Source organism: Procambarus clarkii, chromosome 15 (genome assembly GCF_040958095.1).
Source record: "Procambarus clarkii isolate CNS0578487 chromosome 15, FALCON_Pclarkii_2.0, whole genome shotgun sequence".
Taxonomy (NCBI): domain Eukaryota; kingdom Metazoa; phylum Arthropoda; class Malacostraca; order Decapoda; family Cambaridae; genus Procambarus; species Procambarus clarkii.
The window spans coordinates 31,838,554-31,866,093 of record NC_091164.1 but is presented as its reverse complement, the minus strand read 5'-3'; the positions used below and the strand labels follow the sequence as shown (position 1 = coordinate 31,866,093).

The window sequence follows — 27,540 nt, the reverse complement described above, 5'->3', positions numbered from 1 at the left end:
AGGAAACAAACATAGGAATGTGCCTCAATGCCAACAGTGACTGCCCAGACAGGTACAAGAGGAGTGTCGTTAACGCTTATGTCGACTGTGCTCTCAGCCACAGCTCAGGATGGAAGCAAGTCGATGAAGAACTCTGTAGGGTAAGGCAGGTCCTAGTCAACAATGGCTTCTCCAATGGTTTCGTTGAAGACATCATAAGAAGGAAGGTGAAACGCCATGCAACCTCTGAAGAGACAACTAACAACACCTGTACCCCCTATTAGACTATTTTACAGGAACTTCTTTTCCACAGCTCATGAAATGGAGGAAAGGGTCCTGAAAGATATTGTTAATAGAAACGTTATCCCTACAGACAAAAATCAGAAGATACAATTGACGATCTACTATAAAACCAAGAAAACGGCCAACCTACTCATGAGAAACTCTCCAGACACAAAGAAGAACGCTTTAAAAGAGACCAATGTCGTCTATGCCTTCAAATGCCCACTTGGGGACTGTAAGCCTCAAAGAATTCAGTATATAGGCAATACAACAACATCTCTTTCCAGGCGATTAACGATGCATAAGCAACAGGGCTCCATTAAGGACCATATAATCTCTTCCCACAACCAGACCATCACCAGAGAAGTCTTAACAAAAACACGGAAATCATCGATAGATACAGCGATAGCAGGCGGCTAGATATCTGCGAGGCACTACACATTAGGAAGTCGACACCAGCAATCAACAGCCAGTTAATGCACAACTATATTCTACCCACTTCAAGACTCCGCACCAATATAGAAGCATCAAGAAATATGGGCCAATAGGCCCTTTGCAGTTACTTCCATTCTTCCCTTTAACTTACAAAATATTATACCCATTGTTTCGTGTTCTGTCTTGTGTTGAAAGTTTGTTTTCACCTCATCCAAAACTGTTGTAACATATCACCCCACCAAAATGCAGGTATAAAAAATCGAAGCTGTTTAAACTCTGTTCAGTTATAGTTGTGTGTGTGTAAACTAAAGTCTTTGAAAATGTAATAAGTTTTACGAAACACGCTCAAGTGTCGTGTCAGACTAGAAATAAAAATGAATTTTGGAGAACTGATTTTTCAGTTACCATCAACAGTGAAAAGATCCACAAGGTCTTGTCATTTATTGTGCTATGAACATACTCAACATTCTAACTTGCAAAGTGGAGTCGCTGTTACTTTCATATTCCCTTCACTATGTAATGACAATGTCTTCTCACACACATAATATCATAAGATAAAATCCCACACTTAGGTATTTGTGTATTTTATGTAAACACACTAATACATAATTTTACACTATATTCCCTTCAGTTGATTGACCGTCGGGTGATGAACAATGAACACTTTCCGCCTTCCCAGTTACTGAACTGTGAGCTCCCTCAGTGTAAATGTTCTGTGTCATGTTGATCAATATTTTTATATTGTGGTGCTGATAGGTTTTTATCAGCAGGAAGCTGAGCATGAAGGATCTGTGTGATTAGTTTCTTGGTGGGTCATGTAGGCGTCATGATGACCGATGGTGTTGTCTGCCAGGGTGGCAGGAAGTGCTCCTGGTGGGTCATGTAGGCGTCATGGTGACCGAAGGTGTTGTCTGCCAGGGTGGCAGGAAGTGCTTGAGATTTTGCTCATTACATGTCGTTGTGTAATATTTCACCTTTTTATATATCACTAATATTTCACATTTACTTTATTCATTTACTCAATCTTTGCTATTATATACCACTGATATTTCATTCTGTCACAGGTTATGAATCTATATAAATATAAATGGAAATGTTCGTTTGTGTATAACCGCTAATCTCCGAAAGTTCTTCACCGATTGCTATGAAATTTTCCCACAACGTTCCTTTCACATCCGAGTAAGTTTTTATATAAATACTCTATAGATGTCATGTCTATAGAGTGATTGAGTAATCTATAGAGATCTATAGAGTAATGTGTTTTTCATGTGAGGGAAATCTTCGAAACCTATTTACTGATCGCTTTGAAATTTTGACACAAATTTACATTCGAATAGGCGCGTCTTTTTATATACCTACTAAATAGGTGCCATCCCTGTGACAGTAAAAACATGCCTTTTTGAAAAACAGCGTTATCTGTTGCACATAATAGCAACATGCACGCTATACTATATATGTCACGAATTCCATTTCAATGTTTACAGTTGCATTGATATTTTTTTTTCATAGATTTTGATTTATTGTATTTTTTATTGAATTATTTTGTGTGACATTGTTTTGGAACTGAGCTGTGTTGTTTACCATAATGTTCATTTCGTAAGTATAAGTATAGATGCCACACCTGTGACAGGTAAAACTATTCTTTTCTTGAAAAACAGCGCCATCTGTTGCATGTAAGAGCAACACAAATGTTATACTAAATATGTTACAATTCCATTTCAAGGTTTCTGATTGCATTGATATATAGAATTTTCATAGATTTTGATTTATTTTAATTTTGATTTAATTATTTTGTGTGGATTACATTGGAATTGAGATGTGTTCTTAACCATACCATTCATTTTGTGAGTATAGTTTATTTTTTATTTTTTCATATTTTCATTTCATTTTTTAACTGTTTTCTTATATTTCAGTGATGGGAACATCAGATCACTTGATGTTCCCAATTTTCTGATGGGAACATAAGACCATTTGGGAAGGGATCGGACAGGGTAGTGGGGAATGGTGGAGATGACGAGGGGACGGAAGTGAGAGATGGTGAGAGGACGAGGGGACCAGGGAGGGGGTGATGATGGGGAAGGATGAGGGGACGGGGGAGTTTGGGATGGTGTGGACGAGGGGATGGGAGAATGAAGAACGGTGGGGAGGACAAAGGGACAGGGAAGTGGGGCATGGTGGGAAGGAAGAGAGGATTGCGGAGTGGGGAATGGTTTGGAGGCCGAGACGGGTGAAGGGGAAATGTTGGGGAGGACTGGGTGACAGGGAAGGTTACTGTGGTTTAGCAACACATGTACAGCAACGCGTGGCCGGGTACTGCTAGTGATCAAATAAATTATTAATGTTCACCATTTTGATCATCAATATTTTGTATCAGTGGAACTTGCCCGATAAATACTTTTTGTTACTGATAATTCTTCCACGTGGTAATTGGTTTACATATTTGTATAACTTTCGTGTTCTGGAATGTATTTAATTGTATATTTACTTGTGTTGCTTGGTTGTTTTATGTGGTATTTGTTGTGGTGGTTTTCTGGCTTGTATTTATGGAATAATGTATGCAATAATAATTGAAGAGACTTATATTGAGCCTTATATTAATTTCTTTATTGTTGTCTTTATATTTCTTATTCAGTTGTCTTTATTCCCAAATTTTACAACAAAATTTAACTGAACAAAGCTTATTGTCAATTATCTAAAATTTTGATCTCTCAAGTTGTTGTTCTTGTCACTGATTATTGTAATTATGACTCTCGTAATTATACAGTATACTCTAAATATATACTTGTTTAAATATATAACGTTTTGGTATATACATTTGCAGTATGGAGTGGAGTCATCACCGGAGTGAGGTTCCTCCACAAGTGTCACAAGTGGAAGAGTGGACTAAAGTCCAAGTGGTAACCCGTGACTAGCCCCAGGGACCAGGTGGTGACCCGTGACCAGCCCCAGGGACCAGGTGGTGACCCGTGACCAGCCCCAGGGACCAGGTAGTGACCCGTGACCAGCCCCAGGGACCAGGGGGTGACCCGTGACCAGCCCCAGGTGGTGACCCGTGACCAGCCCCAGGGACCAGGTGGTGACCCGTGACCAGCCCCAGGGACCAGGTAGTGACCCGTGACCAGCCCCAGGGACCAGGGGGTGACCCGTGACCAGCCCCAGGTGGTGACCCGTGACCAGCCCCAGGGACCAGGTGGTGACCCGTGACCAGCCCCAGGGACCAGGTAGTGACCCGTGACCAGCCCCAGGGACCAGGGGGTGACCCGTGACCAGCCCCAGGGACCAGGTGGTGACCCGTGACCAGCCCCAGGGACCAAGTGGTGACCCGTGACCAGCCCCAGGGATCAAGTGAGGCCGGACCTAATTATCCTCAGATAATTAATCAGCTTTTTCCACCAGTGATTGTAATGTTAAATAATAAAATTCAATACAATACTTTTTCCCCCTCTCTTGGAGGAAATATTTGATGTGTTGAGGCTTTCACTGAATAAAATATAATCTCAGTATCCTATATGCTTTAATACATATAATTATACATTGATTACTCTAGAATTATTATTATTATTATTATTACTAAGCTCAAATCCCAACATTTTACAGCATTAAACTGCATCTGCTAATCTTGTGTCCACGTGTAAAGTCTGTACACATTGTCTTTTAGCACTTTTGGGAGTTTAACTCCCACATGGGAATTAAATCCACGTGCGATTTTATTCCATGTTAACTCTCTGCTGTCTTTTTTAATAACCAAGATCTAATCCATCTTATGATAAACTTCCATTACCATGTTCCTCTAGCTCTTTAGTCTTGTGAGACGCAGTATCAGAGTCCTTGTTGACGTCAAATTTTAGAATATCACAAGCCTACCTACTATCAGCTTCTTGAAATTTACATGAAAAGAACGATAGAAAAATTCTTAAATACGAGCGGCCCTTAGTGAAACAATGTCGTGATTACTTTATTGATCTGTTTTCCCTGGTGAAACCGATTGGCTTTGGCAATTATCAATTAAATCCATTTCCAGCAATTGGCACCACATCAGCACTCCATCCATCACTCTGGTGCTCTGCCCAAGTCTAATGATTAATTAAATATGGTAGACAATGGGTCACTAAGCTTTGCTTTGCATTACTGAAGCTCCCTGGTTATATTTTGTCTGGCTCTGGGAACTAGTTTGCCTTTAGTTTGTATACTTGTTAAGTAGCTTCCTCGCTAGTAGCTACTAAACTAGTTAACTACTAAAGTATTTAACTGCTAAAATAGTTAACTACTAAAATAGGTAACTACTAAAGTAGTCCTCGACCTTCAAAGATTTTTTTCAGCTTAATGCATAGTGGAGTTTCCTTAGTTAATACAGTGATGAAGAATTTATTTGAAATACGTCACATTTCTTTTTGATTGTCAGTTACCTGACCTGCCTCAGATGTAATTTGTGTAGTCTTTTCCTTAATCTTTGATTAATATATCAGAAAAAAGTTTTAGAAATTGTCATTGCCTGGTGTGCTATACACATTTCATAATTTCTTGATGCTATCATTATTTCTTTAACATTTCTAACTAGTTTGGGATATTGTTGTTCAAGATTAACTTCCCTATTCTCAGGAGTTTGATCAAAGTTTTTTTCCTACCGATAAGGTTTTTAATCACATGATTATCCATTTGGGTCATTGTTATTTGACCTAACCACTCTAGATGGTACATTACATTTTTTACCTTTACTAAGCATATTTTTAAATAAATTAAAGTTTGAATATGCTTAACAGTTTTTGAATTTCCTTTTGTTATATCCTTTCACCCATGTTAATACTTCAGTCATGTTGCCCTTAACTCTCCCCTTTCACCCATGTTAATACTTCAGCTATGTTGCCCTTTACTCTTCACCTTTCACCCATGTTATTACTTCAGTCATGTTGCCCTTTACTCTTCACCTTTCACCCATCTTATTACTTCAGTCATGTTGCCCTTTACTCTTCAACTTTCACCCATGTTATTACTTCAGTCATGTTGCCCTTTATTCTTCAACTTTCACCCATGTTAATACTTCAGTCATGTTGCCCTTTACTCTTCAACTTTCACCCATGTTAATACTTCAGTCATGTTGCCCTTTACTCTTCACCTTTCACCCATCTTATTACTTCAGTCATGCTGCCCTTTACTCTTCAACTTTCTACATAATATACATTAAGGGGGCATATCATTATAAATCGTTATAAATTAAAAGTTGTTCAATTTGCTTATAAATTTTTTTATGAAATGGTTATAGAAAGGGCTGCAACTGGTCCAAGTTTCACCATCACACCCTAAACAGAAAAGGAGAAAAAAAATACACAACGTATTATGCAACGAATGTTCAACATTCTCAAATAATTTCAGGGAACACATGTGTCAACTAAAATGTCTACTATGTGCTGTAGAAGCACAAACTCTTGTAATAATTGTAATATGTATGTGCAATATATTTATATGTAAATTTTTTTTTTCATTTTTTTTTTGCCAATTTTTTTCTCGTTTGTTATCAAGGGATTTGCATGAAACTTGCACACCTTGCTCAATGGATGCCTATCTGCAAGGGTGCCAATTATGAACGAAATCTGTCGAAGTCAAGCTCAGCTACAGGTGGCCGAACTTGGATCTTTATTTTACTCTGGAAAGTAATTTACGCCTTCAAAGTACTTCAGAGCTTTCATTTATTAATCAATTTACATGCAAATTACACTTTATATGTAGCGTTTGTGCTTCTACAGACTGTAGTAGACATTTTAGTCCAAAGTCTATTTGTTGATTTTATAAAAATTTATAAATATCATATATTGCATGTTTTTTAGAAGGGTAACTTTGAATAATTATATTATTGCACTAAACACTTTTTTGATAAAACTGATCACTAGAATCCTTTATTATCTGCTTAATTTAATATCTGAGTGTTATAGAAATGATTTTAGTTGACACATGTGTTCCCTGAAACTATTTGAAAATTCGTTGCATAATTCGTTGTTTATTTTTTTTCTCCTTTTCTGTTTAGGGTGTGATAATGAAACTTGGACCAGCTGCAGCCCTTTCTATAACCATTTCATAAAAAAATTTATAAGCAAATTGAACCACTTTTAATTTTACATCGATATGCCACCTTAAGATATTTTAACTTCACGTCGATGCTTCATAGTCTTCCTGGCTTGGTGCCTTGTTTTGAAATTTACTGACATCTTAAGCTCTAGCCATATGTGAGAGCACTTTTTTTAGCACTTTTCAACTTTTCTCAATTCCTGTGAGCAACTGTCGTCCTTTGCTGCACTCGTTCAAGTAACTTCATGTCCAATTATAGTCGCCAATGTATGGCGACTATAATTGAAATGCATAATCTAATGGGGTCTAACAATAGAAACAAAATGATGCAGAACAATATATCTTGTTAGTTTGGTTTGGTGTCTTGGGCCTATCAACGTTTGGATGATTATTAAGACCACACAAGTGCTCGCTGAACAAACAGCGAGCATACTTTATGCCAAAACAAATATAAACAATGGTTAAAACAAAGAATGCAAAGGTTGTCCTAAATGGAAATAAATATGCATGGTCATAATGTTGAGTGAGGTACCACAAGGTTCCATCTTGGGACCAACTCATTTAATGATATACATCAGTGACATAAATGAGAACGTTACAAATCACATCAAATTTGCTAATGACACTAACATTTATGCTAAAGTAGGATGTGGAGACTACATTTAGGCCTTGCAAGAGGGGCTATATTAACTCTACACATGGTCAGCAGACTGGGAATTGCGTCTAAATGTTGACAAATGCATGATGGGCATAACCATGCATGCCATAACTATCACATGTACCCCAGTACCATGCATCAGGCAGGTGAAGAAATGTTTATGGGATTTTGGACCAACTCTCAGTTGCAAGTTGCACATATAATTAATGTACTTGATATGTGCAGCCCTTGACAAAAATGAGTACCCATAGGATTATTAGCTGACTTCGTAAGACCTTAACACAATCCACAAAAGCTTTCTTATATTGCACCTCTGTGGAATCATCGTGTCCCTTCGTTCAATAATTTTAAACTTACCTCAGTGGCAAGCTGCAGTATATTTTGCAAACGATGCAACTTCATTGGTTAAGGAGTATTTTCCCTAATCTGCTGGAATATAAATATCTAAATTTGTATGTGTGTATTTTATATGTCGCATGCACGAGGAAGCTGGATGCTGTTACCCTTTATCAGGGGACCCTAAAATATCTCTAAGGTGTCACCCAACATTACCCTGGGCTTACACCTCGTCAAGGAGCCACTGATAAAATTAAATAAAAACTACTACTCTTCTACTAAACTTTTTTTTCACCATCAACACTACTAACACCAGTGGAGCCCCACCTCTGCTACTAACACCAGCAGAGCACCACCTCTACTACTAACACCAACAGAGCACCACCTCCACTACTAACTCCAGCAGAGCACCACCTCTACTACTAACACCAGCAGAGCACCACCACTACTACTAACACCAGCAGAGCACCACCACTACTACTAACACCAGCAGAGCACCACCACTACTACTAACACCAGCAGAGCACCACCACTACTACTAACACCAGCAGAGCACCACCTCTGCTACTAACACCAGCAGAGCACCACCTCTGCTACTAACACCAGCAGAGCACCACCACTACTACTAACACCAGCAGAGCACCACCACTACTACTAACACCAGCAGAGCACCACCACTACTACTAACACCAGCAGAGCACCACCTCTACTACTAACACCAGCAGAGCACCACCACTACTACTAACACCAGCAGAGCACCACCACTACTACTAACACCAGCAGAGCCCCACCACTACTACTAACACCAGTGGAGCACCACCACTACTACTAACACCAGCAGAGCACCACCTCTACTACTAACACCAGCAGAGCACCACCACTACTACTAACACCAGCAGAGCACCACCAGTACTACTAACACCAGTGGAGCACCACCACTACTACTAACACCAGCAGAGCACCACCTCTACTACTAACACCAGCAGAGCACCACCACTACTACTAACACCAGTGGAGCACCACCACTACTACTAACACCAGCAGAGCACCACCACTACTACTAACACCAGCAGAGCACCACCACTACTACTAACACCAGTGGAGCACCACCACTACTACTAACACCAGCAGAGCACCACCTCTACTACTAACACCAGCAGTGCACCACCACTACTACTAACACCAGCAGAGCACCACCACTACTACTAACACCAGCAGAGCACCACCACTACTACTAACACCAGTGGAGCACCACCACTACTACTAACACCAGCAGAGCACCACCTCTACTACTAACACCAGCAGAGCACCACCACTACTACTAACACCAGTGGAGCACCACCACTACTACTAACACCAGCAGAGCACCACCTCTACTACTAACACCAGCAGAGCACCACCACTACTACTAACACCAGTGGAGCACCACCACTACTACTAACACCAGCAGAGCACCACCTCTACTACTAACACCAGCAGAGCACCACCACTACTACTAACACCAGCAGAGCACCACCACTACTACTAACACCAGCAGAGCACCACCTCTACTACTAACACCAGCAGAGCACCACCTCTCATACTATCACCAGCAGAGCACCACCTCTCATACTATCACCAGCAGAGCACCACCACTACTACTAACACCAGCAGAGCACCACCTCTACTACTAACACCAGCAGAGCACCACCTCTACTACTAACACCAGCAGAGCACCACCTCTCATACTATCACCAGTGGAGCACCACCTCTCATACTATCACCAGTGGAGCACCACCTCTTCTACTAACACCAGTGGAGCACCACCACTACTACTAACACCAGTGGAGCACCACCACTACTACTAACACCAACAGAGCACCACCTCTACTACTAACACCAGTGGGGCACCACCTCTACTACTAACACCAGCAGAGCACCACCACTACTACTAACACCAGTGGAGCACCACCTCTACTACTAACACCAACAGAGCACCACCACTACTACTAACACCAGCAGAGCACCACCACTACTACTAACACCAACAGAGCACCACCACTACTACTAACACCAGCAGAGCACCACCTCTACTACTAACACCAGTGGAGCACCACCACTACTACTAACACCAGCAGAGCACCACCACTACTACTAACAAGAGCAGAGCACCACCTCTACTACTAACACCAGCAGAGCACCACCACTACTACTAACACCAGCAGAGCACCACCTCTACTACTAACACCAGTGGAGCACCACCTCTTCTACTAACACCAGCAGAGCACCACCACTACTACTAACACCAGCAGAGCACCACCTCTACTACTAACACCAGCAGAGCACCACCTCTACTACTAACACCAGCAGAGCACCACCACTACTACTAACACCAGCAGGGCACCACCTCTACTACTAACACCAGCAGAGCACCACCTCTACTACTAACACCAGCAGAGCACCACCACTACTACTAACACCAGCAGAGCACCACCTCTACTACTAACACCAGCAGAGCACCACCTCTACTACTAACACCAGCAGAGCACCACCACTACTACTAACACCAGTGGAACACAACCACTACTACTAACACCAGTGGAGCACCACCACTACTACTAACACCAGCAGAGCACCACCTCTACTACTAACACCCGCAGAGCACCACCACTACTACTAATACCAGCAGAGCACCACCTCTACTACTAACACCAGCAGAGCACCACCTCTACTACTAACACCAGCAGAGCACCACCACTACTACTAACACCAGCAGAGCCCCACCACTACTACTAACACCAGCAGAGCACCACCTCTACTACTAACACCAGCAGACCCCTGACAAAGAAAGGGATCTAGGGGTGGTTCAAGATAGAAAACTATCACCTGAGGACCACATTAAGAACATTGTGCAAAGAGCCTATGCTACACTTTCTAACTTCAGAATTGCTTTTAAATACATGGATGGAGAAATGCTAAAAAAATTGTTCACAACATTTGTTAGACCAAAGCTGGAATATGCAGCGGATGTATGGTGCCCATATCTTAAGAAGCACATCAACTGGAAAAGGTGCAACGACATGCCACTAAGTGGCTCCCAGAACTGAAGGACTAGAGCTACGAGGAGAGGTTAGAGGTATTAAATATGCAAAAAACTAGAAGATAGAAGAAAAAGAGGCGATATGATCACTACATACAAAATAGTAACAGGAATCGATAAAATTGATAGGGAAGAATTCCTGTGACCCGAAACTTCAAGAGCAAAAGGTCATAGATTTAAACTCACGAAACAAAGCTGCCGGAGAAATATAAGAAAATTCACTTTTGTAAAGAGTCACGGTTGGTAGACGGTTGGAACAAGTTAGGTGAGAAGGTGGTGAAGGCCAAAGAGTGCTGGGAAGACGGGACACCACGAGCGTAGCTCTCATCCTGTACCTTCATTTAGGTAATTACACACACACACACGCTTTTACTCCTACTTTCTTTTACTCCTCGCTCTCTTTCTTCCCATCGCCTCTGTCTCTGTCTCTCTCTCTCTCTCTCTCTCTCTCTCTCTCTCTCTCTCTCTCTCTCTCTCTCTCTCTCTCTCACTCTCCCTCTCTCTCTCTCTCTCTCTCTCACTCTCCCTCTCTCTCTCTCTCTCTCTCTCACTCTCCCTCTCTCTCTCTCTCTCTCTCTCTCTCTCTCTCTCTCTCTCTCTCTCTCTCTCTCTCTCTCTCTCTCTCTCTCTCTCTCTCTCTCTCTCTCTCTCTCTCTCTCTCTCTCTCTCTCTCTCTCTCTCTCTCTCTCTCTCTCTCTCTCTCTCTCTCTCTCTCTCTCTCTCTCTCTCTCTCTCTCTCTCTCTCTCTCTCTCTCTCTCTCTCTCTCTCTCTCTCTCTCTCTCTCTCTCTCTCTCTCTCGTTAAGGGTAAACTCAGAGGATGGGGTGGAACAGGAAGCCAGGATTAAGGGAATATTCCAGCAAATGTGGGATAAATTCAGTGATGGACTGATGGTAATGAGGGAGACAGTAACCAACCTGCAGGATGAACTAAGGGCAGCAAAGGAGATAAGAAGCCTGAAGGAGACTCCCCCCAATACCAGACACAGACCGGACCTCAGGAAGATGGGAATGCTACTATTGAGGGGACATCTACAACACAACCCTCGTTTGCAGAATTGCTTAAAAAGAGCTCTGAAGCTAGGTCTGCAGTTAGGGAAGTTGACATGGAAGTGGCTTCTTATCAGGAAGTAGCTAAATGTACTAGCCAGCTGATAGAGCGAAAAAGAGCAGTAGTAATAGTAGGCCTTAAGAAGCAAAATACAGAGATCAGTCCAGTGGACAGGAGAGACAAGGACAAAGATGAAGTTAATGAGATCCTTAAAGGGATAAAGATGGAGAGGGCTGACCAAAATATTGAAAAGGTTTTCAGAATTGGATGGTACAACAAGGACAGAGACTGACTGATAAAGGTGGTATTCACAAGCAAGAGAACAAAATAGGACTTGTTAGCAAGATTAGAGCAGACTAGCAAATGTACAGAAGTTCAAAAACGTATTCCCACAGAGGGATATGACAAAGGATGAGAGACAAAGGGCAGCAGCCATGAGGAGGGAGCACAGGGAGAGAGAGAAAGGAATCAGGGAGCCATAACCCCGAGCCCTACAATCAAAGAGGGGAGTGGGGAACCCTCCACAAGCAGCTCAACAGACACAGTGGGAGAAGCATCTCCCCAATCCACCACCTAATAGATGCCCTACCTGCCCCAACCCCTGGTGCCCAAGATGCCCCCCTTGGGTACCCTCCCCCCTCTACCCCCTCCCCAGGATCTCCCGTCTCCCTCACCCCACCCAAACCCTCCCTAATTCCCATGCCCTCCCTTCTCCCCCACCCCCCAATCCCTCCATTCCCCCCCCCCTACAAACTCCCCAGTATCCCCCATCCGCCTGAGCCCTTCCTTCTCTCCTACTCTCCTAAGCCCTCCCTTTTTCCCCAACCCCCTCACCACTCCCTTTTCCCCATCCTCTCCCCCCAAGCCCTTCTCCCTGTTATGTCCCCCCAAACCCCCATTTCCCTCCATCCCTCCAAACCCTCCTTTCTCCCACCCCCACCCCCCAAACCTCCCCTTCTCCCACACTTCCCAAAGACTCCCCCTCTCGTTTACTCCCCCAAGCCTCCCCCTCTCACCCTCCCCACCCCCACGCCCTCTTTTATCCCCAACTCCCTCAAGCCCTCCCCCTTACACCACCTCCCCATACCGGATCCTGCCAGCTCCCACACAACCCAGATCCTCCAGGTCCCCCTTCATAGGCCTTCTCATCCTGGTCCATCCCTGTTTCCCTGCTTCAGAGAAAGCAATAGGATCTGAGAAGGGACAGAAGAGAGTTAGCTTCAGGGTGATGTGCTTGAACATAGATGAGATCACAAGCAAGGCAAGTAAACTAAAGGAAAGAGCACAAGAAGTAAACCCAGATGTAATTGGTCTCACAGAAACAAAACTCTCAGGAATCATAACGAATGCGGTGTTTCCCCAGAACTACACTGTAATAATGAAAGAGAGGGAAGGAAGGGGAGGAGATGGAGTGGCCCTACTAATGAGGAAGGAATGGAGTTTCATGGAGATTGTTATCCCGGGCTGCGAGGGATACAGAGACTACATAACAGGCACCATGATAATAGGAGGACCAAATGTAGTAGTAGCAATGATACACAACCCTCCACCAAATATCAAAAGATCCAGGCAAGAGTATGACAACAACAACACGGCAGGTAACACTATAATTGAGAAGGCAGCCTCTGCTGCCTATAAAAATAGATGTCATCTGCTCATCATGTAGGACTTCAATCATGGAGGGATTGACTGGGAGAAAGAGAAGTCGTGTGGAGGAGAGAATACACGGAGAGCAAAACTAATGGAGGTGGCGACAGGAAACTTTCTAAGCCAACATGTCAGGGAACCCACTAGGATGAGAGGAAACGATGAACCAGCGAGACTCGACCTAGTCTTCACTCTGAATGACTCCGACATAAGGAAAACCAGTTTTGAGGCCCCAGTAGGAATGAGCGACCACATTACACTGGTGTTTGAGTATCTGGTTGAAGAAGGGTTATTAAATTCGAGGAGGGGTACTGAAAACAAAAGGCTGGCATTCCGCAAGGGAAACTATGAAGAGATAACAAGATTCCTAACAGATATAACATCAGAAACAGAGCTCAGAGGAAAGACGGCCCAGGACATGATGGACTACATCACGCAGAAGTGTAAGGAGGCAGCAAACAAGTTTGTCCTAGTCCAAAAGGAGGACAACGAAATGAAGATGAGAAACCCATGGTTTAATCAGAGGTCTAGGATAGTTAAGCAGCAGAGTAAAAGGGCGTGGGGAAACTATAGGAATAACAGGACACTTGAGAGCAGAGAAAGATACCAGAGTGCCAGGAATGAATATATTAGGATGAGAAAAGAGGCAGAAAGCCAATATGGAAATGACATCGCGAGCAAGGCAAAGACTCAATCTAAATTGCTGCACAGCCACATCAGGAGAAAACAACAGTTTCTCCTTAGAGCAAGGAGAAATTCCAGAGACAAGAGAGGGAATAGTTAACCAGGAACCACTAGAAGAGTTTGAGATTAGCAGTGGGAAGTAAGGATGTTGTTACTAGAATTGGATGTGACAAAGGCTATAGGCCCAGATGGAATCTCCCCTTAGATACTAAAGGAAGGAGCAGAAGCCCTGTGCTTGCCACTCTCCATAGTGTATAACAAATCAATGGCAACAGGGGAACTGCGAGAAATTTGGAAAGCAGCTAATGTTATCCCGATATACAAGAAAGGGGATAGACAGGAGGCTCTGAACTACAGAACAGTTTCTAACCTGCATACCATGCAAGCTGATGGAGAGGATTGTGCGAAGAAAGCTAGTGGAACATCTGGAGCGAAGGAACTTTGTAACACAGCATCAACAGGGGTTCAGGGATGACAAGTCCTGCCTCACAGGGTTAATTAATTTCTATGACCAGGCAACAAAAATCAGGCAAGAAAGAGAGGGATGGGCAGACTGCATATTTTTGGATTGCCAGAAAGCCCATCATACAGTACCACACAAGAGGCTAGTAAAAAAGCTGGAGATGCAGGGTGGAGTGAAAGGGAAGGTACTCCATTGGATGAGGGAGTGCCTAAGCAACAGAAGACAACGAGTCACTGTGAAGGGTGAGGTCTCAGATTGGCGAGACGTCACAAGTGGAGTCCCGCAGGGGTCAGTCCTTGGACGTATACTGTTTCTGATATATGTAAATGATCTCACAGAGGGTATAGACTCGTTGTTCTCAATGTTTGCCGATGACGCAAAAATTATGAGGATTGAAACAGAGAAGGACAGAAAGAGGCTACAAGATGACCTGGACAGATTGAGGACTAATCCTGGAGTATGCGGCCCCAGCATGGAACCCGTACCTTGTCAAGCACAAGACGAAGCTGGAAAAAGTTCAGAAGTATGCCACAAGACTAGTCCCGGAACTATGAAGCATGAGTTACGAGGAAAGGCTGCGAGAAATGCACCTTACGACATTGGAAGAGAGAAGAGTAAGGGGAGACATGATCACTACCTACAAAATCCTCAGGAGTTTTGGCAGAGTAGACAAGGATAAACTATTCAACACAAGTGGTACACGAACAAGGGGACTAAGGTGGAAACTGAGTACCCAAATGCCACAGGGACTTTAGAAAGAGCTTTTTCAGTGTCAGAGTAGTTAACAGGTGGAATGCATTAGGCAGTGATTTGGTGGAGGCTGACTCCATACACAGTTTTAAATGTAGATATGATAGAGCCCAGTAGGCTCAGGAATCTGTACACCAGTTGAATGACGGTTGAGAGCCGGGACCAAAAAGCCAAAGCTCAACCCCCGCAAGCACAAATAAGTGAGTACACACACACACACACACACACACACACATTCACACATTATCCACCCCACAAATCCTCACACCCATGGAACAGCGTCCTCCATCAGCAGAACGCTCACCAAGAAGGGAACATGAGAAGGGACAGAAGAAAGTGAGTTTCAAGGCAATGTACACTAACATAAATGGGATTACAAATAAAATAAATGAACTTGGAGAATGGGTACTTGAAGCAAACCCAGAAACAATAGCACTCACAGAAACAAAGTTAACGAAAACCATAACAAATGCAGTGTTTCCAGAGGACTACGTTGTTCTGAGGAAAGAGAGAGAAAAAAGAGGTGGTGGTGGTGTAGCTCTGCTGGTAAGAAAAGGCTGGGATTTTGAGGAGATGGTTATTCAGGGCTGTGAAGGTTTCAGTGACTACATAACAGGTACCATAGCAACTGGAGGACAAAAAAATATAGTCGCACTCATATATAACCCACCACCAAATGACAGAAAACCCAGACAGGAATATGATAGAAACAACATGGCCACCATTAACATAATAGAGAGAGCAGCTTCTCTCGCTAGCAGGAATGGATCTGGACTACTAATCGTGGGGGACTTTAACAACGGGAAGATAGAGTGGGAGAACAGAGACCCACATGGAGGGACCAGATACATGGAGAGTTAAGCTGCTGGACGTAGCAACAAGAAACTTTCTAAGCCAACACATCAAGGGACCGACAAGAATGAGTGGGGAAGATGAACCAGCCATGCTTGATCTGATATTTACCCTAAATGAGTGGGATATAAGGGAAGTTAAGTTGGAAGCACCCTTGGGAATGAGTGATCACCGTGTATTGATCTTTGAGTACTTGATAGAGATAGGACTTATCTCCCCCAAAAAGGAACTAGGAAAAAAAAGGCTGGCATACCGAAAGGGGAATTATGAGGGGGATGAGAAGTTTCCTGAGGGATATACCACGGGACACAGACTTCAGAGCTAAGTCTGTACAAGACATGATGGTCTACGTCACTCAAAAGTATCAGGAGGCATTAAACAGGTTTATCCCCGCCCAAAAGAAAAAGACAGAGAAACAAAAGAAGAATCCATGGTTTAATAGGGAATTTACGGAAGCAAAGGAACTGAACAAAAAGGCGTGGAGGAACTTCCGAAATAACAGAACACCAGAAAGCAGAGAGAGATACCAGAGAACCAGGAATGAGAATGTTAGTGTGAGAAGAGAAGCAGAAAAAAGTTATAAAAATTATATAGCAAACAAAGCCAAGACCGAACCAAAGCTACTCCACAGACATATGAGGGGGAAAACAACAGTGAATGAACAGGTATTGAAACTTTGAAAAGGCGAGGAAAGGTATACAGAGAATAACAAAGAGGTGTGTGAAGAACTCAACAAGAGGTTCCAGGAGGGCTTCACAATGGATCAAGGTGAGGTCACTGCGCTAGGAGAGAGGCCAGTAAACCAGAAATCTTTGGAAGGGTTCGAAATTACGAGAGATGAAGTCAAGAGACACCTGTTGGATCTGGATGTGAGAAAGGCTGTTGGTGCAGATGGGATATCACCATGGGTATTGAAGGAGTGTGCTGAGACACTCTGCCTGTCCCTCTCCATGGTGTATAGTAAGTCACTAGAGACGGGAGACCTACCAGAAATATGGAAGACGGTCTGTGTCCCAATATACAATAAGGGACACAGACAAGAGGCACTGAACTATAGGCAATTGTCCTTAACTTGTATACCATGCAAAGTAATGAGAAGATTGTGAGAAAAAATCCAGTAACACATCTGGAGAGAAGGGACTTCGTGACAAATCGCCAACATGAGTTCATGGAGGGTTAAATCTTGACTTACTGGCTTAATAAAATTCTACGACCAGGTGACAAAGATTAAGCAAGAAAGAGAAGGCTGGGCGGACTGCATTTTTTTGGACTGTCGGAAAGCCTCTGACACAGTCCTACATAGGAGGCTAGTATATAAGCTGGAGAGACAGGCAGGAGTAACTGGTAAAGTGCTCCAGTGGATAGGGGAATACCTAAGCAATAGGAAGCAAAGAGTTACAGTGAGGGGTGAGATCTCAGATTGGCGTGAAATCATCAGTGGAATCCCTCAGGGGTCTGAACTCGGTCCTATCCTGTTTCTGATATACACAAACGATTTTCCGGAGGGTATAAACTCATTCCTCTCAATGTTTGCTGACGATGCCAAAATTATGAGAAGGATTAAGACAGAGGAGGACTGCTTGAGGCTTCAAGAAGACCTAGACAATCTGAAGGAATGGTCGAACAAATGGTTGTTAGAGTTTAACCCAAGCAAATGTAATGAAAATAGGTGTAGGGAGCAGGAGGCCAGTTACATGGTATCATCTGAGAGATGAAGTTCTTCAAGAGTCAGGGAGAGAGAGAGAGAGAGAGAGAGACTTGGAGGTTGATATCACGCCGACCCGTCCCTAAAAGCCCTTATCAAGAGAATAACATCAGCAGCATATGCCAGGATAGCTAACATAGGAACGGCATTTAGACACTTGTGTAAGGAATCATTCAGAACTTTCTATACCACCTATATCAGACCAATCCTGGAGTATGCAGCCCCAGCATGGAGTCCATATCCAGTCAAGCATTAGACTAAACTGGAAAAGGTTCAAAGGTTTGCCACCAGACTAGTACCCGAGCTGAGAGGTATGACCTACGAGGAGAAACTAAGGGAATTAAACCTCATGTTGTTGGAAGACAGAAGAGCTATGTGGGACATGGTCACCACGTACAAGTTTCTCAGAGCAATTGACAGGGTAGATAAAGACAGGCACATGCACTAGGGGGGGGGGGGCACACGCACTAGGGGGACACAGGTGGAAACTGAGTGCCCAAATGAGCTGCAGAGACATTAGAAAAATTTTTTTTAGTGAGAGAGTGGTTGACAAATGAAATGCATTAGGCAGTGATGTGGTGGAGGCTGACTCCATAGACAGTTTCAAGTGTAGATTTGATAGAGCCCAATAGGCTCAAGAACCTGTACACCAGTTGATTGACAGTTGAGAGGCGGGACCAAAGAGCCAGAGCTCAACCCTCCGCAAGCACTAATAGGTGAGTACACACACACACACACACACACACACACCCACGAAGACCGTAACAGCTAAATAGGTAACTCCAAGGTACCTATTTACTACTAGGTATCAGTGTGAAAGGAACTCTGCCCCTTTTGTTTCTGCCATCAGAGGGGATCGAACCCAGACCCTAGGATTACGAGTCCACAGCACTGTCCACTCAGCTATCAGGCCTTATTGAACCATGTGCATGTGTGTCAGGCAGGTACGGGACCCCTGTCGAAGTGTGTTTGTGTTTATCAGGCAGGTACAGGACCCTTGTCGAACCATGTGTGTGTGTGTCAGGCAGGTACGGGACCTCTGTCGAACCATGTGTGTGTGTCAGGCAGGTACGGGACTCCTGTCGAACCGTGCGTGTATGTGTCAGGCAGGTACAGGACCCCTGTTGAACCATGGGGTGTGTGTGTCAGGCAGGTACGGGACCCCTGTCGAACCATGTGTGTGTGTGTCAGGCAAGTACGGGACCCCTGGCGAACCATATGTGTGTGTGTGTCAGGCAGGTACAGGACCCCTGTCGAACCATGTGTGTATGTGTCAAGCAGGTACAGGACCCCCTGTCGAACCATGGTGTGTGTGTGTCAGGCATGTACGGGACCCATGTCGAACCATGTGTGTGTGTGTGTGTGTGTCAGTCAGGTACAGGACCCTTGTTGAACCATGTGTGTGTGTGTGTGTCAGGCAGGTACGGGACCCCTGTCGAACCATGTGTGTGTGTGTGTGTCAGGCAGGTACATGACCCCTGTTGAACCATGGTGTGTGTGTGTCAGGCAGATACAGGACCCCTGTCAAACCATGTGTGTGTGTGTGTGTGTCAGGCAGATACAGGACCCCTGTCAATCCATGTGTGTGTGTGTGTGTCAGGCAGGTACGGGACCCCTGTCGAACCATATGTGTGTGTGTGTCAGGCAGGTACAGGACCCCTGTCGAACCTTGTGTGTGTGTGTGTCAGGCAGATACAGGACCCCTGTCTTACCGTGTGTATGTACTCGCCTAATTGTACTCACCTAATTGTGCTTGCGGGGGTTAAGCTTTGGCTCTTTGGTCCCGCCTCTCTACTGTCAATCAACTGGTGTACAGATTCCTGAGCCTACTGGGCTCTATCATATCTACATTTGAAACTGTGTATGGAGTCAGCCTCCACCACATCACTTCCTATTGCATTCCATTTATTAACTACTCTGACACTGAACAAATTCTTTCTAACGTCTCTGTGGCCCATCTGGGTACTAAGTTTCCACCTGTGTCCCCTTGTTCGTGTCCCACCCGTGCTGAAGAGTTTGTCTTTGTCCACCCTGTCAATTCCCCTGAGAATTTTGTACGTGGTTATCATGTCTCCCCTTACTCTTCTGTTTTCCAGGGATGTGAGGTTCAGCTCCTTTAGCCTTTCCTTGTAGCTCAATCCTCTCAGTTCCGGGACGAGCCTGGTGGCATACCGCTGAATCTTCTCTAACTTTGTCTTGTGTATAACTAGGTATGGACTCCAGGCTGGAGCTTCATACCCCAGGATTGGTCTTACATAAGTGGTATACAGGGTTCTGAAAGATTCCTTACACAAGTTTCTAAAGGCAGTTCTTATGTTGGCCAGTCTAGCATATGCCGCTGATGATATTCTTTTGATGTGGGCCTCTGGGGACAGGTTCGGTGTGATATCAACCCCCAGATCCTTCTCTCTATTTGACTCTTGCAGGATTTCCCCTCCCAGATGATACCTTGTTTTCAGCCTCCTGCTCCCTTCACCTAATTTCATCACCTTACACTTTCCTGAGTTGAACTTTAGCAGCCATTTTCTAGACCATTCCTCCAGTTTATCCAGGTCATCCTGTAGTCTCTGTCTATCTTCATACGTCTTGATTCTTCTCATAATTTTTGCATCATCAGCAAACATTGAGAGGAATGAGTCTATACCCTCTGGAAGATCGTTCACATATATTAGAAACAGGATGGGTCCAAGTACTGAGCCCTGTGGGACTCCGCTGGTGACATTTCGCCACTCTGATGTCTCCCCCCCTCACCGTTACTCGCTGTTTCCTGTTGCTTAAGTACTCCCTTATCCACTGGAGCACCTTCCCTTTTACTCCTGCCTGTTGCTCCAACTTTTTTAACAGCCTTTTATGGTGTACTGTGTCAAAGGCTTTTTGGCAATCCAGGAAAATGCAGTCGGCCCACCCTTCTCTTCCCTGCCTAATTTTCGTTGCCTAGTCATAAAATTCTATTAAACCTGTAAGGCACGATTTACCATCTCTGAACCCATGTTGGTGGTGCGTTACAAAGTTATTTCCCTCCAGATGCTCTACGAGTCTTTTCCTCACGATCTTCTCCATCACCTTGCATGGTATACAAGTTAAGGAAACTGGCCTGTAATTCAGCGCCTCTTGCCTGTCACCCTTTTTGTATATTGGGACCACGTTAGCTGTCTTCCAACTTTCTGGTAAGTCTCCTGTTTCCAGTGACCTGTTATACACCATAGAGAGTGACACACTTAGTGCTTCTGCACCTTCCTTTAGTATCCATGGTGAGATTCTGTCAGGCCCAACAGCCTTTGTCACATCCTGCTCCAGCAGACACCTTTTGACCTCATCACTGGTGACGTCAAATTCCTTCAAGGTTGCTTGGTTTGCTGCCTCCTCATTTAGTGCCGGGGCTTCTCCTTGTTCTATTGTGAAGACCTCCTGGAATCTCTTGTTGAGTTCTTCACACACCTCCTTGTCATTCTCTATGTATCTGTTCTCCGCTTTTTGCAGCTTCATCACTTGTTCCTTCACTGCTGTTTTCCTCCTGATGTGGCTGTGGAGCAGCTTTGGTTGGGTCTTGGCTTTACTCGCGATGTCATTTTCAAACTGTCTCTCTGCTTCCCTCCTCACTCTGAGGTACTCATTTCTGGCCCTCTGGTATCTCTCCCTGCTCTCTGGTGTTCTGTTATTTCTGTAGTTTCTCCATGTTCTTTTACTCAGTTGCTTTGCTACCTTGCATTCCTGGTTGAACCATGAGTTTTTCTGTTTTTTTCGTTTTCTCCTTTTGGACGGGGATAAATCTGTCTGCAGCTTCCTGGGACTTCTGGGTGACAAAATTCATCATGTCCTGCACATTCTTGTCTCTAAGTTCTGTTTCCCATGGTATTCCCCTGAGGAAGTTCCTCATCTCGTCATATTTTCCTCTTTGGTAATTCAGTCTTTTTCCCTCCGCTCTCATCCTTGGATAGGTTATCGCTACCACCACCAAGTACTCAAAGGTCAGTACACCGTGGTCACTCATTCCTATGGGGGCTTCAACTTTGACTTCCCTTATTTCTGACTCATTCAGGGTGAATATAAAGTCGAGTCTAGCTGGTTCAGCATTGCCTCTTACTCTTGTGGGTTCCTTGACATGCTGGCTCAGAAAATTCCTTGTTGCCACTTCCAAGAGTTTAGCTCTCCACGTATCTGCACCACCATGTGGGTCCCCATTCTCCCAGTCTATCTTTCCATGGTTGAAATCGCTCATGATTAAGAGTCTTGAGCCATTCCTGCAGGCAACTGAAGCTGCTCTGTTAATTATATTAATGGTTGCCATGTTGTTCTTATCAAACTCCTGTCTAGGTCTTCTGTCATTTAGGGGAGGGTTGTAAATGACTGCCACTATTGTCTTAGGTGCACCCATTGTTATAGTTCCTGTTATGTAATCTCTGAATCCGTCACAGCCCGGAATTTCCATCTCATCAAAACTCCAGTCCTTCCTTATCAGCAGGGCTACTCCTCCACCTCCTCTCCCTTCCCTCTCTTCCCTCTCTTTCCTCACTATATAGTAGTCCTTTGGAAACACAGCATCTGTTATGACTCCTGACAATTTTGTTTCCGTTAGTCCTATTACATCAGGGTTTTCTTCTTGCACCCTTTCTGCCAGTTTACTTGCTTTATTGGTAATCCTATCAATGTTTGAGTACATTACCTTGAAGCTCCCTTTCTTATATCCAATTTCACCCTCACTCCCCACATGTGTAGGAGGTTGTTCTCTGGTCATTGCTACTTGGGTAGGCTCATCCTCCTGTGAGGTAGTTTCCAGGGGTTCAGGGGAAGGTGGAGTGGGGGATGGAGGGCTTAGGTCTTCCCCAGGCCTGCTTGGGGCAGGAAGAAGTCCTGGGGGTGAGGGAGCAGGGATTGCTTGGGGAGAGGGCACGCCCTCCTGCGGTGTAGTTGACAGGGGTTTGGAGGGAGATGAAGTGGGGGATGTGTGTGTGTCAGGCAGGTACTTGACACCTGTAGAACCATGTGTGTGTGTGTGTCAGGCAGGTACGGGACCCATGTTGAACCGTGTGTGTGTGTGTGTGTGTCAGGCAGGTACCGGACCCATGTTGAACCGTGTGTGTGTGTCAGGCAGGTACAGGACCCCTGTTGAACCGTCTGTGTGTGTGTGTGTCAGGCAGGTACAGGACCCCTGTTGAACCGTCTGTGTGTGTGTCAGGCAGGTACAGGACCCCTGTTGAATCGTCTGTGTGTGTGTGTGTCAGGCAGGTACAGGACCCCTGTCGAACCGTCTGTGTGTGTGTCAGGCAGGTACAGGACCCCTGTTGAACCTTGTGTGTGTGTGTGTCAGGCAGGTACAGGACCCCTGTCGAACCATGTGTTTGGTAAATTGGCAAAAATTTACCAGTTGACAGGGCAGTCAAGTGAACTAAACACTGTCCTTATCAGTATTCATACTAATTCTCAGCTTAAAAGAGAAAGGTGGTGCAGAAGCATAAATTTTGTTTTGGAGTCTGCTTTATCTTAGCACACTAAAAATGGATTTGGTAACACAACAAATTGTCGACCATCTTAGTGTTGAGGGTTTGAAAGCGGCAAAAAAGTCTATCCTAGTGGCTGTTGGCAAGCACTATGGACTATTATTGCCCAGAAGAATGGTGAGGACGGGACTGCTAAGAGAGATAATGATGCACTGGGTAGATGAGCGAATTCTCCCACAGGAAATACTAGAGCAGTACACGTCCAGTGGTGCAAATGTTGTAACTAAAGGAAAGGCGGAGATTCAGTTGCAGTGGCAGGCAAAATTGGAACTAAAGAAGTAGCAGTTGGAGGCTGAGCAAGCTCAGAAGAGGCTAGAGGCAGAGCAAGCTCAGAAGAGGCTAGAGGCAGAGCAAGCTCAGAAGAGACTAAAGGCAGAGCAAGCTCAGAAGAGGCTAGAGGCAGAGCAAGCTCAGAAGAGGCTTGAGGCAGAGCAAGCTCAGAAGAGGATAGAGGCAGAGCAAGCTCAAGAACTAGCTATGAAGAGGTTAGAAATGGAGCAAGCTCTGAAAAAATTAGAGTTAGAGATTAGGCTAGCAGAACTGGGAATTAGGTCAGAAAATACCGGTGTTGTTGGCTTAGGAACACCTGGGGCAGTTAAAGGATAACAAAAATGTCAAGTTTCCTCTATTCAAAAGACTATATATATATATATATATATATATATATATATATATATATATATATATATATATATATATATATATATATATATATATATATATATATATATATATATATATTTATATATATATATATATATATATATATATATATATATATATATATATATATATATATATATATATATATATATATATATATATGTCGTACCTAGTAGCCAGAACGCACTTCTCAGCCTACTATGCAAGGCCTGATTTGCCTAATAAGCCTAGTTTTCATGGATTAATGTTTTTTCGACAACCTAACCTACCTAACCTAACCTAACCTAACGTTTTCGGCTACCTAACCTAACCTAACCTATAAAGATAGGTTAGGTTAGGTTAGGTAGGGTTGGTTAGGTTCGGTCATATATCTACGTTAATTTTAACTCCAATAAAAATAAATTGACCTCATACATAATGAAATGGGTAGCTTTATCATTTCATAAGAAAAAAATTTGAGAAAATATATTAATTCAGTAAAACTTGGCTTTTTAGGCAAATCGGGCCTCGCATAGTAGGCTGAGAAGTGAGTTCTGGCTACTAGGTACGACATATATATATATATATATATATATATATATATATATATATATATATATATATATATATATATATATCGGGCCTTGCATAGTAGGCTGAGAAGTGCGTTCTGGCTACTAGGTACGACATATATATATATATATATATATATATATATATATATATATATATATATATATATATATATATATATATATATATATATATATATGTATATATATGTATATATATATATGTATATATATATATATATATATATATATATATATATATATATATATGTATATATATATATACGCGTATATATATATATATATATATATATATATATATATATATATATATATATATATATATATATATATATATATATATATATATATATATATATATATATATATATATGTCGTACCTAATAGCCAGAACTCACTTCTTGGCCTACTATGCAGGGCTCTCGTCTTACTTAACTAAGTTAGCAAGGACTCTGTTGTTTCTGGCTAAGTGTAAACATTTTGGCCTATTATGCAAAAAATTATACTGGTTTTTTGGCCAAGAATGCAAACTAACGATTGTTTGTTTGTGTATCACATGGTCACTGTAAAGTAAGATGTTGTCCATTGAATGTAGGAAGATATTTAGATAAAAATGTCAAATGGGGACGATGTACAGATTAATAATGGCCTTAGGAATTGTTTGTACTAGAAATCAGTAGCAAGTGGAGAGATATGGTGCTTGAACACTTAGCCGGCATACACTATTATTTAAAACAATTTTGTGTTTATAGAGAGAAAGAGAGAGATAGATTAATAGTTCTCAACTCCTTAAAACATACATAACTGAAACATGCTCATGTCTGAACATTTTGTCCTGCCTCAAAATCACATTGAACAAATAATGTCTTATCCCAACCGAATTTATCATTAAAATTCGGCGAAGAGTGAATTAATTGCTCGAATAGTGGGGAAAGAATACGGATCATTTTATGTAGAAATGGTAAAACGCGTACTTTTCATAACCCGAAATCCCCATCTCTTTATGGACCTCATTCAAACGGGAGAAAAGGAAGAAATCTGTCGTTTTATTATAGAAGACGAAGGTTTATCATCACCACCACCACCTCCATATAAAAACACCTACAACCCAAATAGTTTGCAGGCAATGTGCGTCAATCAATTTGTGAATTCCTTTTTGGATACTACTAGAATGGGATATTGGCCGTGGCCTACTTACGTAGAGCAATCAACGCCAACCCTAACATTCCTCATTTTTTAAAACACCAATTAATCAACGAAGTTCAACGGAATCTAATGATTAGATCTTGGGAAAAAGCAGTGGTAGATGAAACAACTACTGAACTTTTATTTTTTTAAGAACAAATTTAATGAAATTGTTTTTTACTGAATTGAAAATATTTGTTTATTACTCCTATAATAAATAAATCTAAAGTTGGGAGCAAATAATGAAAAAACATTGATGAATCTTAATAATGTAATAATGCCCAACCAATTAATTCATATCATTCTTTACATTAGAAAGGGAACTTAAGTGACTGACTGGACTCTGGCCAATGGTAGATTTAACCAGTTCAGTTATCATTTTCTGAACTTCAGAGTTACGTACTTCTTCCGTTAGTCGCAAGGCAACATTTTGTAAATGATCCACACTATCTTGAAGCCTTGATAATTTAGTTAGCACCTCAATACCAGTTATATGGGTGGTTAATTCATATTGGGGATATTTAGCCAAATCTATTGAAGGTTTCGGTAATCTACCTTTGGTTTCCAGGTAATCAAGGCCTTTAAAAATACAAGTAATGTGTTTGTCTTTCGTTTTGTATTTATAGTAACGATCCATATCTGGATAATTAAATTCGTTTAATTCTTCGTCTCCCAATGGCCACTTTGGCCACTCGTCACCATTATTACATGATTTCACTATTTTGTTGGTAGTTTTGAGATCATCATTTGAATAAAAGGTTACTAAAATATTTTTAAGTTTTGCAGTATCATACTTTTTTCTAAAGAATAAAATATAGTTGATCATTTCATTTACTGACGACGTCATTATGTATTCGTTTTTGGTAAATGAATGGAATAGTTAAGTGAAATTCTAAATTTTTATTACTTATATACACTTCTTGCCCAAATTTTATTTCTAATTAGCACCGCCTTATAAGACAATATGCCGATTCCCAGTGAAAATGTAGTGTTTTTAGTAAAAGAAACTGCACAAAGAGAAGTCCAGCTGACCCATCCCCCTACGTAAATTTATGTGTTCTCCTTTTTGGTTGAATGGATGGATAGTTAGTGAAATTCAAAATTTTTATTACTTTTATACTTCTTGCTAATTAATTTGTGACAATAGTTGCTGAAAACTTTGTTTTCATTGAATCTGTACTTATTTTTTTTCTCAAGATTCAAGTGTGGCCAACCTAGTTGTTGAGAGTAAGCCTGGTACTATGAACCCGCTTTATTCCAATCCAGTGGATGATTTGGGACAGGACGTCCATGTGCCATTGTCTTGGCCGCTCACTAAGAACGTTGTGCCAGGTGTTGAGAGAAACTTAAAAACCACGACTCTGTATTATTCTAGCCCAGTGAATGGTTTAGGACAAGATGTCGGGTTGGCAGAAGTCTTCCCGCTCACTCCAAATTTAGATTCCGTTGACTAGTTAGGATCAGTTGTCGAGAGTAAGTCTGTTGTAGGGACCCCGCCGCACCCTAGTCAAGGTGATAGTAAAGGGGAGGAGGCCAAATTTCCTGTTACTTGCCTGCTCGCTTCAGATTCAGTCTTTTAGATTATGTAAGTTCAGTAGAACTGACCCCAAGATACAGGCGATGAGTCACAATAACGTGGCTG

General features: G+C 42.7%; 1 protein-coding gene and 1 long non-coding RNA gene across 2 annotated transcripts in view; one reads left to right on the top strand and one right to left on the bottom strand.

The window, feature by feature from the left end:
• LOC138365113 (uncharacterized) overlaps nt 1–4,196 on the top strand; it is a 61,919-nt gene extending 57,723 nt beyond the window's left edge. The window contains exon 2 of the long non-coding RNA XR_011228655.1: nt 3,518–4,196. This is a non-coding gene — a long non-coding RNA (uncharacterized lncRNA). The remainder of the gene's footprint in view (nt 1–3,517) is intronic.
• The window catches only part of LOC138365061 (fibrinogen-like protein A), a 648,457-nt gene that overhangs the window by 389,669 nt on the left and 231,248 nt on the right, over nt 1–27,540 (bottom strand). The window lies entirely within an intron of this gene.